The sequence below is a fragment of the Haliotis rubra genome, unplaced genomic scaffold, assembly GCF_003918875.1.
Source record: "Haliotis rubra isolate DU_JTF1 unplaced genomic scaffold, ASM391887v1 Scf1361, whole genome shotgun sequence".
NCBI lineage: Eukaryota > Metazoa > Mollusca > Gastropoda > Lepetellida > Haliotidae > Haliotis > Haliotis rubra.
Window position 1 is genome coordinate 195394 of NW_025765294.1, and position 12454 is coordinate 207847.

Sequence of the window (12454 nt, forward strand, 5' to 3'; positions counted from 1 at the left end):
TTCTGTCATATGGTAGTGGGCGATAATTCTGCCATGTGGTAGCGGACGATCCTTCTGTCATATGGTAGTGGACGATCATTCTGTCATATAGTAGTGGACGCTCATTATGTCATGTGTTAGTTGACGATCATTCTGTCATGTGTTAGTGGACTATCATTCTGTCATGTGTTAGTGGACTATCATTCTGTCATGTGTTAGTGGACTATCATTCTGTCATGTGTTAGTGGACGGTCATTCTGTCATGTGGTAGTTGACGATCATTCTGTCATGTGTTAGTGGATAGTCATTCTGACTTGTGGTAGTGGACGATCATTCTGTCCTGTGGTAGTTGACGATCATTCTGTCATGTGTTAGTGGACGATCATTCTGTCATTTGGTAGTGAACCGTCATTCTGTCTTGTGGTAGTGGACGGTCATTCTGTCTTGTAGTAGTGAACGATCAGTCTGTCATGTGGTGGTGGACAATCATTCTGTCATGTGTCAGTGGACGGTCATTCTGTCTTGTGGTAGTGGACGATCAGTCTGTCATGTGGTAGTGGACGATCATTCTGTCATGTGGTAGTGGTCGATCATTCTGTCATGTGTTAGTGGACGATCATTCTGTCATGTGGTAGTGGACGATCAGTCTGTCATGTGGTAGAGGGCGATAATTCTGTCATGTGGTAGTGGACGATCATTCTGTCATGTGGTAGTGGACGATCAGTCTGTCATGTGGTAGCGGGCGATAATTCTGTCATGTGGTAGTGGATGATCATTCTGTCATGTGTTAGTGGACGATCATTCTGACATGTGGTAGTGGACGATCATTCTGTCATGTGGTAGTGGACGATCAGTCTGTCATGTGGTAGCGGGCGATAATTCTGTCATGTGGTAGTTGACGATAATTCTGTCCTGTGGTAGTGGGCGATAATTCTGTCATGTGTTTGTGGACGATCATTCTGTCATGTGGTAGTGGACGATCATTCTGACATGCGGTAGTGGACGATCATTGTGTCATGTGGTAGTGGACGGTTATTCTGACATGTGGTAGTGGAAGATCATTCTGCCATGTGGTAGTGGACGATCAGTCTGTCATGTGGTAGCGGGCGATAATTCTGTCATGTGGTAGTTGACGATAATTCTGTCATGTGGTAGTGGGCGATCATTCTGTCATGTGGTAGCGGGCGATAATTCTGTCATGTGGTAGTTGACGATAATTCTGTCATGTGGTAGTGGGTGATCATTCTGTCATGTGGTAGCGGGCGATAATTCTGTCATGTGGTAGTTGACGATAATTCTGTCATGTGGTAGTGGGCGATCATTCTGTCATGTGGTAGCGGGCGATAATTCTGTCATGTGGTAGTTGACGATAATTCTGTCATGTGGTAGTGGGTGATCATTCTGTCATGTGGTAGTGGATTATCATTCTGTCATGTGGTAGTGGATTATGATTCTGTCATGTGGTAAGAACAGATGTGTCTGCAGTTTCTAGAGCCAGTGCAAAATGTTGCAGAAGTTTTAGTAGGACGTATTCCGTTTTGTTTTATTCATTCTATCCACGACCAAATATCGAGCCAACGTTCAACTCTGGAATGCCTTCTGTGATTAATTATGGCACAGACTTTACGTAACCACTTATGTCTTCTGTCCGATGTAATATTAACCTTACAGTGTAGAGGATATTGGTATGGGGTAACCGTGAGTAAATTCCGCTCATGTATGTCATGGTTTAGATGCTGAACATACTGGCTGGAAATAGAAAACAGCAAAAACGCTACCAGACAATTGCTGGCCTAGACAAGTTTTATTTCCTGCTAGTGTGCCCTGCATATACTGACCTATGCCATTCCTACCTTCCTCCGAAATATTATTTCACCCAAAGGTCCATACGTATTTATCTACAGCTAACACAAAGCATTTGTTTCGTTGAATATCTATATTACGGTAAAGTAGAAAGGACTTATATTTTATCACTGTAACTGTCGCCATAAATATGTGTAACACATATTGTATTGAGGGCCTTTGGTCTGTGTAACATTGGATAAAGAATTTTGAAGGCTACGTCTTGACAAGACTGTCCGGTCTCCTTCATAATTGTTTTCCACTGAAACCTCTAGTTCAGTTGACTTTTGTTAGTTGTGTCATCACAAAAGAGTTTTTGGAGTTCCAATGCTTTTATTAAAGGATTGCGTCTAGATACAAGTGCTATCAAGCAATCAACAACTGGAAAAGACAGGATTATACAGCGTTAAAAACAAAGTTTAACACAACAACAAAAAGAGTAACACATGAGGCAAAAACATGAAGCATGCAATGTCCAGATTGAGATAAGGTTATTATTCGGAGGGGCAAACGCATCCAACCCTATAATCAGGCTGAATTTTCTCTCAGGTGAAATTCCTCTCTATATATACACTTGGAATATTCAAAATATCTTCGAGCCAATGATACTTAGTCCCTTTGTATTTTGGCAATTCATTCCAAATAACCAATGAACATAGCTGTAGTAAATTAGGAGCCACGTGACCATTTGGGTAATTCGAAAAAAACTGTCCCACTTTTATGCGGAAATCTAGTTTTATATAAATCTCTAATTTAAACAGTGCTTTTACTGATCGAAAACGTTAATAAAATGATACACATCGCAGAATCGGAAAACCCATTCCATTTTAGTTGCACCCATTAGGTTTTCCTGGATACATAGCCGCCACATACATCAGTTATATAACGCTCAAGTATGTTACTATTTCAGACAGGGAATCCTCGCTCGTCAATGGTCTCGTGATTAAAAATGACGCCGCTGACATGCGAGAGAAACAGTGCGCACTTGTAGGTATAAGTACAATGAAGTCAATCATATAGGTTTTTCGTGCGCAATAATCGCAACGGGTGCGCGAAAGTGCAACAAAGGATTGCGGCCTATAGAGGTGCGGCCCATTGAAGTGCGGCCATCGCGGCCTATAGAGGTGCTCCATAGCGTTAGTGTATGTGATCTAAGACATGGTTACACATGACAAAGACCTTTGATATGAAATGTCAAATACTGGAGATAAGAGTACCGTATTTGCGATGCAAGTACCGATCTCTAACAGAAGCAACTCTCTAACTGACGGAGGTATGGTCATCGTGATATTTCTTGAAATCAGCTGAATCAGCTTTACTCCCCAAATCTCACGTCCGTCTCACAAAATGTATTTATTTACCCAGGTGCCTTTTTGAAAGGCTTTTCTTGTTTGATGTCTGTGCGGTACCACATGGGGTATACAGGTTGGATTCTGACTGATACAGGTGAGATGTTATGATCTATCTGTGCAAATGAAACTGTAGATATTGCATCCTAACGGAATGATGCTGTTTTCAGTGGGACTACTTCAGCCATGATCAACGTAACAGTACCATTGTGTTTTCGGATTTGTACAAGTGTAGCAGCTCTCGTATAAAACTGAAAGTCATAATGATACTTACACTGTTCTAAAAGAACAATACAAATCTAGATTAGTCTGTTAATCTGATATTCATGTCATTACGACTAGTACCAGAAGTGTTCACATATATGCTTGGTCGTTATTTGCGTTTGTTGAACAATGTTTCAGTCATATATAACTACAGGACGCCAGATGTTGTCTTCATACATGTTTCACCAACTTGGAAACTCGAACACCCTGGGCAAAGGCTTTCACTATTAAGCGACACAACCACACCCGTCACTCATGTAAACTGAAAACTAAACCAAAGGTCGTATATTACATCATCATTACAGAGTTAATGTATAATCATGGAACATATCGGTGAAGATTAAGTTACATGTTAGGCTATTGAGATTGGCACGCATTTCTTCCACGTTTGGTGACTGCAAGATCAAATAAATCCTCTTTCGATGCAGGATTATGATGCAAAGTCATTGGTGTCTGAAAACATATTTGCAGTATTACTTATGTTTAAATGAAAGGCAAGTCCTCTTGCATTAAACATTCAACATGAAACAGTAACCTGATTAAAACATGTGCGTGTGCATTTATACGTGCATGCATTTTCCAAGCCACAACAAACGTCTGTGCTCTGTCTATATTAGATTTTGCACTAATTCAACCATATGCAGTGCATATCATTACTCTGTGTGTTGCTCCTATCTTTCCTTTAGAAATGACTGATTCCAGTAAAAACAAATTATCTTTAAAAAGGTAATTATATGGATATTGATGGTAAGAAAAAATAACAAAAATGAGAGAATACTCCTCTTCAAACACCTTCATTAAGAGACTTGTGAAACCCATAAAAAACAATAAAAGAACAGATGTTATGAACAGAATATTCACATGTGCAGTTGATGTGCAATGCTGCTACAATATTGACTAGTACTAACACAAATTACTGTAAGTAAATTGCATTTGTTTGTATTGATTCATGTATATGCAACATCCTTTCTCGCGTTTGCATTTCTCATGTTTGCACAGGTGATGTTCACACAGAAAGATTCTTATGCTATTATTACTCTCAGTTTAACTATTCAAGTTTGTGCTTTTGCTACTGGAGCCCTGTAAGAGGCAACCGACGTTGAATGGTCAAGGCTGGTTGACATGGATTATCAATGTCACCGTGTTCCCAACTGCAGAGCACGCCATGACTATTTTGTTCTGATATGGTTAAGGCTGCTCGTCACATTCTCCTGTGTGAAGTCGTAGACAGTTACTCCATCATGTATAATCTTAGAACAAAACAAACAGAATAATTATATGATGATTGATGGTACGTAAAAGTAAGAAAATGAAAGAATGCTTCTCTTCAAACCCCTTCATCGTGAGGGTCGTGAAAACAATATTACGCCAATCAATAATAGAACACTTATACGAAATGTAAACACATAATAACACTGATTCGTGACTTAACAAACTGACTGACTGACTGAGTATGGTTTTACGCCGCTTTTAGCAATATTCCAGCAATATCACGGCGGGGGACACCAGAAATGGGCTTAACACATTGTGCCCACGTGGGGAATCGAACCCGGGTCTTCGGCGTGACGAGCCAACGCGTTAACCACTAGGCTACCCCACCGCCCCTGACTTTGACAAAGCAATTTATGGTCATCTGTAGGTTGAATGTTACAAATCAACATGCTTTAACCTCAGTTTCAAAGCAAACTCACTTTAGTTCCTTGAAGGTTCGAACTTGCCCAGTGGCATATCTGCTTTGGTTCTGATAAAACAAAATACAGTAGTGACATGGTTACGTTTTATAATGTTGCCATACTTAGGACACAATTTGATGTTAAATTGTATCAAAGAAATCTGATTATGAAAGCCATATCTCACGGTAAACATGTTGATTCTTTATATGTAGCAAGATTAATAACACATAGTGTTTAGCTATCGTTACCTTTGAATATTCCTCGGTGAACCATTGATCAAAGCAGCTTTTGAGATCATCATCGAACTGTCTGTGTTTGGAATAAGCAGCAACTGCACATTCTCGAAATGTTCTTGGCAGCATCTGTGGTTTCTAGAAATCAGATAGTCAAATATTCACATGCAGATCGTCCATGCAGGAAGCAAATGTACTGTAAGTCCCTAGTCCCATGGTCCCTAGTATTGTGATCTACCTTCAGTTGTTGACAATCTATAGCCTGTTTTTATATTGTATTGTCGCCTATAGTTAAACTGTTTGAGACCTAATTGCTAGTTTTAAGTTCCTCTCTGTGATAATCTAGCTGTTTTAATGTCCTTCGTTGACAGGTTTTTATAATTTACCATTAATTACTATGTATACAAATCGTCACGATATAGCTGAAATATTGCCGATGTGACGATGTGACTCACTCACACACTCACCTGCAGATCGGGAAGTTTGTTATTGATGACATCAATGACTTCATATATTTTGAGATCTATTTATGGAAGACTTGTGAAGGATATTTTAAAGACAGCTGGATGCAGACAGTTTTTCGAATTCATCTGGTGTCATCACACTGCCAAAGTTTGATTGATAAACACATATGATACTGTCGAAAACGTGCAAAGGCCTATGCATTTAGCATAAGGCTTAAAAACATGACAACGGTTTCGTTGGTTTTCATTCACTTTACTAACCTGAAGGTAATAGCAACATATAATCGTATACTTCTGCGACAACAATCGCAAAGAGACATCGTACCTCTTCTTCCGTCAGATAGATAGCTTTCTGAACGTCGGATTTCCTATAAAAAGGAACATTTGCTACTGGGTCAGCGTTTCCTCGTCCATAATCAAAAGACACCACCTACAAAATATATTAATTTGTAAACAAGAAAAATAAATATAATGTGTGATGCATATGTTTCTTGACGTATCCAGTGTAGCCTTGATTTAAATTTACATTTTGTTGGATTTACGAAGGGAAAGACTTCCACAGAGAAATCCAAACTTTTGATATATCAATATTTTTTGCGAAGATATTGACGAAGATATATAAACAGTTAACCGTCACCTAGAGACAACGACTGTTTCTAACAAAGTAAGGTTTACATACAATGATTTCAAACTGCTGTTCATCAAATGTCTTTTTCCCAGCCTGTTTTTAGAACTTCTTGTTTAATTTGTGGAATCATTTTCTGAAAATATAATAGAGTACTATAACAGTGAAACAAAGAATCAGATGGTTGTACTAAGTACATGATTAGCCTAGACACGGACAGCTACAATACTGCACAATTCGGTCACCACTACTGAGCGACAAGTTATATATTTACTGTAGAAAAAGTCAAGAATGGGTGGTTAGAATGTTTCTTTATAGATACATACTCATGATTTAGTCAGAATTATACAATCGAGATGGATTTGGAAAGAGTTTTTTTTGTCACTGTTTATCGATTTTTTAGCAAGGTATGTAAATGCCATCAAAATAACGCTCATCGTTAATTTTAGAGAGAGAGAAAAATATTTATTCAGGTTCGAGACATGGAAGGTGTGCGTTTTCTATGGTGGGCTTGGCATTAAATATTGTTCGAACGCCAATAAAGTAACAAGGTCAAATGATTAGCTCCATATGAATAGTGTCAATGAGAGGGTTTGTCATTGCTTCTAAAATTTGGTCTTTGGAAATTTGTTAATATGAGAAGCCATTTATAATGCATCTGTGAAAATACACATTTATTACTTTTAGTTACTTTTACATTTATCATTTGTAAACATGACTATAAGTTTCTTCACAGAATGATTACATTGCCATTAGCATGTACAACGGAACATGAACGAGGTTCATATCCTTATTATTTTGTAAAGATTATAATAAACATGTTATGTAGAATTTACAAATTCAATTTGACCTGAATACTATAGACTTACATATACATTTGCTAAATTGATCATTTAGATCATGGTAAAATAATTGTGGTAAGCTTCCCAAGCTAACACATTAGCTACAGTTATTATGTGTATGACAATAGAATAATAGGCATATCATCAAATTTTAATATTTGTTTAGTTTTTTACTAAGCATGTCTTAAACAAACAAACTCAAACTTGAGCCCTTAGGAGTGTGTGTTTTTAAAGAAAACATACTTTCTTCTGGGTGTTCTTGTGCCCAGCATCATCAATGCGCCCTTACAGGACGTCTGGTCACAAACACTGTGAGTGCGTGCGTGAGTGAGTGTGTGCGTGAGTGGGGGCGTGCGTGCATGCATGTATGTATGGAGAATTTCATAGCTAAGGGATTCATGTTCTTATCCCATCGAGACATGACATTTTTACAAGAGCATACATATAAAAATACACGATTGAAGTAATCACTTTTCAGTTTCAGATTATGAGATCTAATTACGGTTATTTCTATCACACAATATAAACGGCATTTTATGAAAACACAATCAGCTGTCCAAATTATATCAGATCCAATGACAGAAAACACTACTCAATATCACTCCTACGGATCAAAAGTACTATGTTCTAGTAACTGTAGTCGGCGTTAATCGCCAGCATACAACGGGAGAAACCGGGTCCACATCATTGACATTTTCTGTATCAAATTTGCTAAAATAGAGATGCGAACGATATTCAATTAATGAGGTCGTTCAGTTCCATTTATTGTGTTTAAAATTTCGTGACGATGTTCCGTGTTTCGAAACATCTTAAATAACTGTTTCTTTCTTTAAAAGGATTGATGAGCGTCATTCTGGTGGCATATACTTTGCCAAAGAATCAATGAAAATGCAATAAATAAATTCTAACCGCCCGTTCTTGAGTTTTACTTCAGTGAATAGATATCATATATATGTCACCTTTTAGTGGTGACCACCATTGTGCAGTCCTTGCCGGAGTCAGTGAAGCGAAAGCGCAGCACCATGTGCGATACCAGACTTCAAACTTCGATGGAGCCATAGTTGCCCCGCACTAAACGTGTGTATTTGATTCCTTGACTGTACTATAAGCTCCAAAGTAATAGAATTTGGACTTATTGAGACATTAGTACTTTACTGAGAGTTTGTTTTCCCAATTATAACACATATGTGAATGCTGGACTTCTCCAATCATAGCATCAACGTAATTGTTTAGGGAAACTCATCTAGCCTACTAAGACATAAACATTCCCATGGGTACGAATTGTACTCATTTTCTTGTTAAATTGTTTTGTTTAGTATATGCATTGCCATTTCTGCTCGATTTATGGTATTTTGGCCAAGTGGTTCCAACTAAGCGTCAGGTGTACAGATGATTTGATATTGCTCAGAAACCATCAAATAGCCAATGCCTGTCCACTGAACGAAGAATGAAGTATGCAAAAATATTCAATGCTGAGTGACAAAACACTCTCAGTGACAAAACACTCTCCGTGACAAAACACTCTCGAAAAGTGGCAAGACGGGTGCATTCAACTTTCCCTTTTCGTCGAGCAAAGTTCATCAGCTCCAGCCGCTGGTGTTCACATTTCACAACTTTCAATGAACAATCCAGAACAATCCTTAGAAGGCGTTGGATGAATATTACACCGTACAATATGTCTGTCCACTTGGCCATATGACATTACTGAAATACTGACCAGTAACATTTGTTATCCCAACTTATTCATTTAGCTATATAATGTGTGTAAAGCGAACAGGTTTACGAAACAATCAACATACTCGATTAAAATCCTCCTTCACAATGTGTTTGCTAACACACTTGTACAAATCTCTTTTCTGTATTCTTTTCACGATGTCACTTGCATCTTTCAGTGCTGCGCCTGTAATTGATATTATTCATAAAGATCACGCGGATAAATCGAAAAGTAGAAACATGGATTATCGTTCAGAATAAACAAATTTTCACAACTTTAGGCAGGCATATTGCTCTTGTGGAGTCTGTCAGCTAAGATGAACTGTACTGAGAAACTAATGCCAATAGATATTTACTGCAGCTTCTACGTTTGCATGATATCTTTGTCTTACGGTCTTGCTTAAATTCAGCAGCACATTTCTGCAAGCTGAATACGAAGGCAAGTCATGCCCATGTGGTCGGTATGATTTTGCGTGTGTATACGTTTGTAAAAGTACTGTTCTGACTTCCGTGGGCTTAAGTCAAACCTAGTTTATATCTCTTCAGTGTATTTGGCTATTCTACTCAAATATGACAATCGCTTTACACACGTCAGTGTCTCTGAACCCAGTGCCTTCTTAATTTACTCTTGTTCACAACTGTGTTTGTAAACTGAAACAACTAAGTCTTAGCACTATTTGGCTAGATATTACATTTCTTTAATGTATGTGTGAACATCCAGTCAGGACACAATGATGTATGGTATTCACCAGGAAGTCTTGGGAACTCGTCCCGAGTGTCTAGGGAGATCCACCAGTTGAAGGATGCTGTCATTCAGCTTGGAATAGGCCGCCATGTCATCAATACATTCGGATATTTTTCTTTTACTGTTGCAAAAAATAACAAACTTCATTAGTCGTTTCTGATTGTAGAAAGATATCTATGTTTGGTGTGATGGTTGTACATGTAATCAACTAACAGTGAATTCAAACGTATATTCACATCCACATTTGGCTGGATGCTTTACACTGGATGTTGGTGAAAATGAATATATCTAAATCACGTGCAGGTAAATAGTGCTTTAATAGTGATAGTGTCATATCTCATAATCATTACCCGGGCCCAGTTCCCATATTTCTGTTCTTGGTATTATCGCATTGGAGCAAATTTAACAAACTTCACATACGCATTTTCCCCTGGTATCAGCGCCGTTTTGTCAAGTTTTACAAGCGCATCAACAATCCTGAAAAAAGACATGGAGCGCATTCACAATATTTTGACAATCAAACGTCTATATCCCTACAATGCATATTATAATGTATATGTATGTATAGATAATTGATTAATGAATTAAATAAGCATGTTATAGCGTCAAAACGACGTAATATCAGAACTGATAGGATATGAGTGGATTCGATGCATACAACAACGTTGCTAAAAAAGGTTCTCGATAGTGTGTGTGAGTGTGTGTGTGTGTGTTTGTGAGGATGTGTTGCGTGTACGTACATAAGTTCCACTCCACGGGTAACTGGGTGCTGATAGACTCCTCGGTGTAGGGTTTCCCGGGTGCGAAACATGTTGTACAGATTAATGGCATTCTGCAGTCAACACAAACATAACATGAAACAGGTCACATGTTCAGATCACCTTTTATGTGCAGCGTCTGTTTCAAGCTTTGTCCCCAAACTCAGTTGGTATTGGCACAGATGCCATCAGAGAGCAAAATCCGTTTGTCCCATCTTTAAGAGCATATGTAAAGACTGCAGTGTTAATGAGTATTAAGCGCTTTCCCGATACGTCACACTGAAAGAATAGAGCATAGCAGCCAGGCCAGAGTATGTATTATTCGGTGTCACTTTCACTTTCGATGACTACGTATTTTGACTGGAACCGAGCGTGTAGGTTTAACGAGATTAATCATTATCTTTCCACCAATAATGGTCCTAGCAAACATAGTTTTGACATCACCAGAGACAGCGACATTTGAGACGCTGCTTGTGTTGTCTACTGGCGATTTGGGCATTACGCGAGTGTCCGCTCGGCATGACGGGATTTTCACCAACAGGTTGTCACCGTGGGGATTAAGTTTCTTGAAATTATACTCTTACATTTGTTTGTGCTGGTAGGTTTTCTATTGCAGAGAAATCGTTCACGGAATGGGTCGTTTTTCCCCAGTTCTCAGTATTATTTAATTTGGCGGAGGATTATTTTCATTTAACGTCTTTTGCGCCGAGTGATTTGTGAGTGGTTTCGATGTTTGAAGACTGGCGGCATCGCAGATGTTTTCGTAAGAAGAGAAGGAAGTGTTTTTCACAATACTATATCAAACAAACAACTGATCGACAGGTTTAGGCATCGCCTTGACTGTGTGTGCCTGTGCAAAGTAAGTTGGGCCGCCATCTCAACAGATGTCGAGTGGAGACGTGAATACATACAACTTATACACCTGCAGAGGGCAGAGAAGGATCAGCAACTTTAGGAACATTGTTCGGCCTTGACGAGGAGTCTCACCAGACCTATTGTTCTCTTGTCTCATTGGACAGTTTATAAAATGGATTGTGCTCTCGAGTTTATTATGCTCTTTGGGAATATTATGTCCAAAGGGTCCCACGCGCTGCTGCAGGGACTCCGATCTCTGCTTGGGTGTCACGCCCTCCATGTTCAGTTCAATTCTCCTCCCCTTTAATTTCAGCCGTGATCGTGAACATTGTAAGAGTGAGTGAGTGAGTGAGTGAGTGAGTGAGTGAGTGAGTGAGTGAGTGAGTGAGTGAGTGAGTGAGTTGAGTGAGTGAGTGAGTGAGTGAGTGAGTGAGTGAGTGAGTGAGCGAATTAAGCTTTATGCCACTTTTACCAATATCACGGCGGGGGACACCAGAAGTTGCACTTCACATTGTATTCCATGTGGGGAATCAAACCCGGGGACGCATAAACCATTAGGCTACCAACCACCCCACGAGGATGACGTGATGGGATAGCCGTTCCATTTTTCGTTTTAAGTGATTTCTCATTGTTGTTCATATTACTACAATTGGCTCTATTTTTATATGTGTTTTGCAAACACTGATGCAAAACAGGGATAGAAGTGTGTCTAGTTCGTTTGGGGTATTGCATTCATTTGGCGAATTATATTTTGGGGTTTTAAGAAAGTTGTCAAACAGTTTCAAATCATAGTTTCCTTGTGCAGGATCAAGCCATTGATCATGTCGTACTCAACAGCGACTAATCTTCCTCAGGCATCTTTAGGCTTTGTGATTGTCGTATGCTTCCCATGCTCGACCATGGTGTTTCGATGACGAAAAGATGGTCACAGGGAATTTCAGATAATCTGCCTTCATCAAAGTCAAATTCAAATTCGGTACCATCAACCTACAACCTGCAGTATCTGTTTGGCTGTTTCCCATTTGATCAATTAAAACTTTGCCTCCGAACATCAGATGAGAGACATGTTGTTTGTAAACACCTGCTCACGTGAACCAGGGAAAAACTCATAC

The 12454-nt window shown here is 39.0% G+C and overlaps 2 long non-coding RNA genes across 4 annotated transcripts; both read right to left on the reverse strand.

Annotated features, from left to right (window-relative positions):
* Positions 1 to 2134: 2134 nt before the first annotated feature.
* Positions 2135 to 9171, reverse strand: LOC124268116. Of its 3 annotated transcripts, none has more exons than XR_006896204.1 (6): positions 9071 to 9171; positions 6484 to 6565; positions 6130 to 6234; positions 5356 to 5478; positions 5126 to 5175; positions 2135 to 3703 (listed from the first exon to the last, which is right to left on the reverse strand). It is a non-coding gene; the product is annotated as an uncharacterized LOC124268116 (long non-coding RNA). The 3 variants fall into 3 exon arrangements; XR_006896203.1 differs by having other exon boundaries at positions 2135 to 3887; XR_006896202.1 differs by lacking the exon at positions 2135 to 3703 and adding an exon at positions 4472 to 4684.
* Positions 9172 to 9765: 594 nt separating this feature from the next.
* LOC124268119 lies at positions 9766 to 11001 on the reverse strand. The gene is made up of 3 exons (XR_006896206.1): positions 10470 to 11001; positions 10150 to 10206; positions 9766 to 9850 (listed from the first exon to the last, which is right to left on the reverse strand). It is a non-coding gene; the product is annotated as an uncharacterized LOC124268119 (long non-coding RNA).
* Positions 11002 to 12454: the final 1453 nt, after the last annotated feature.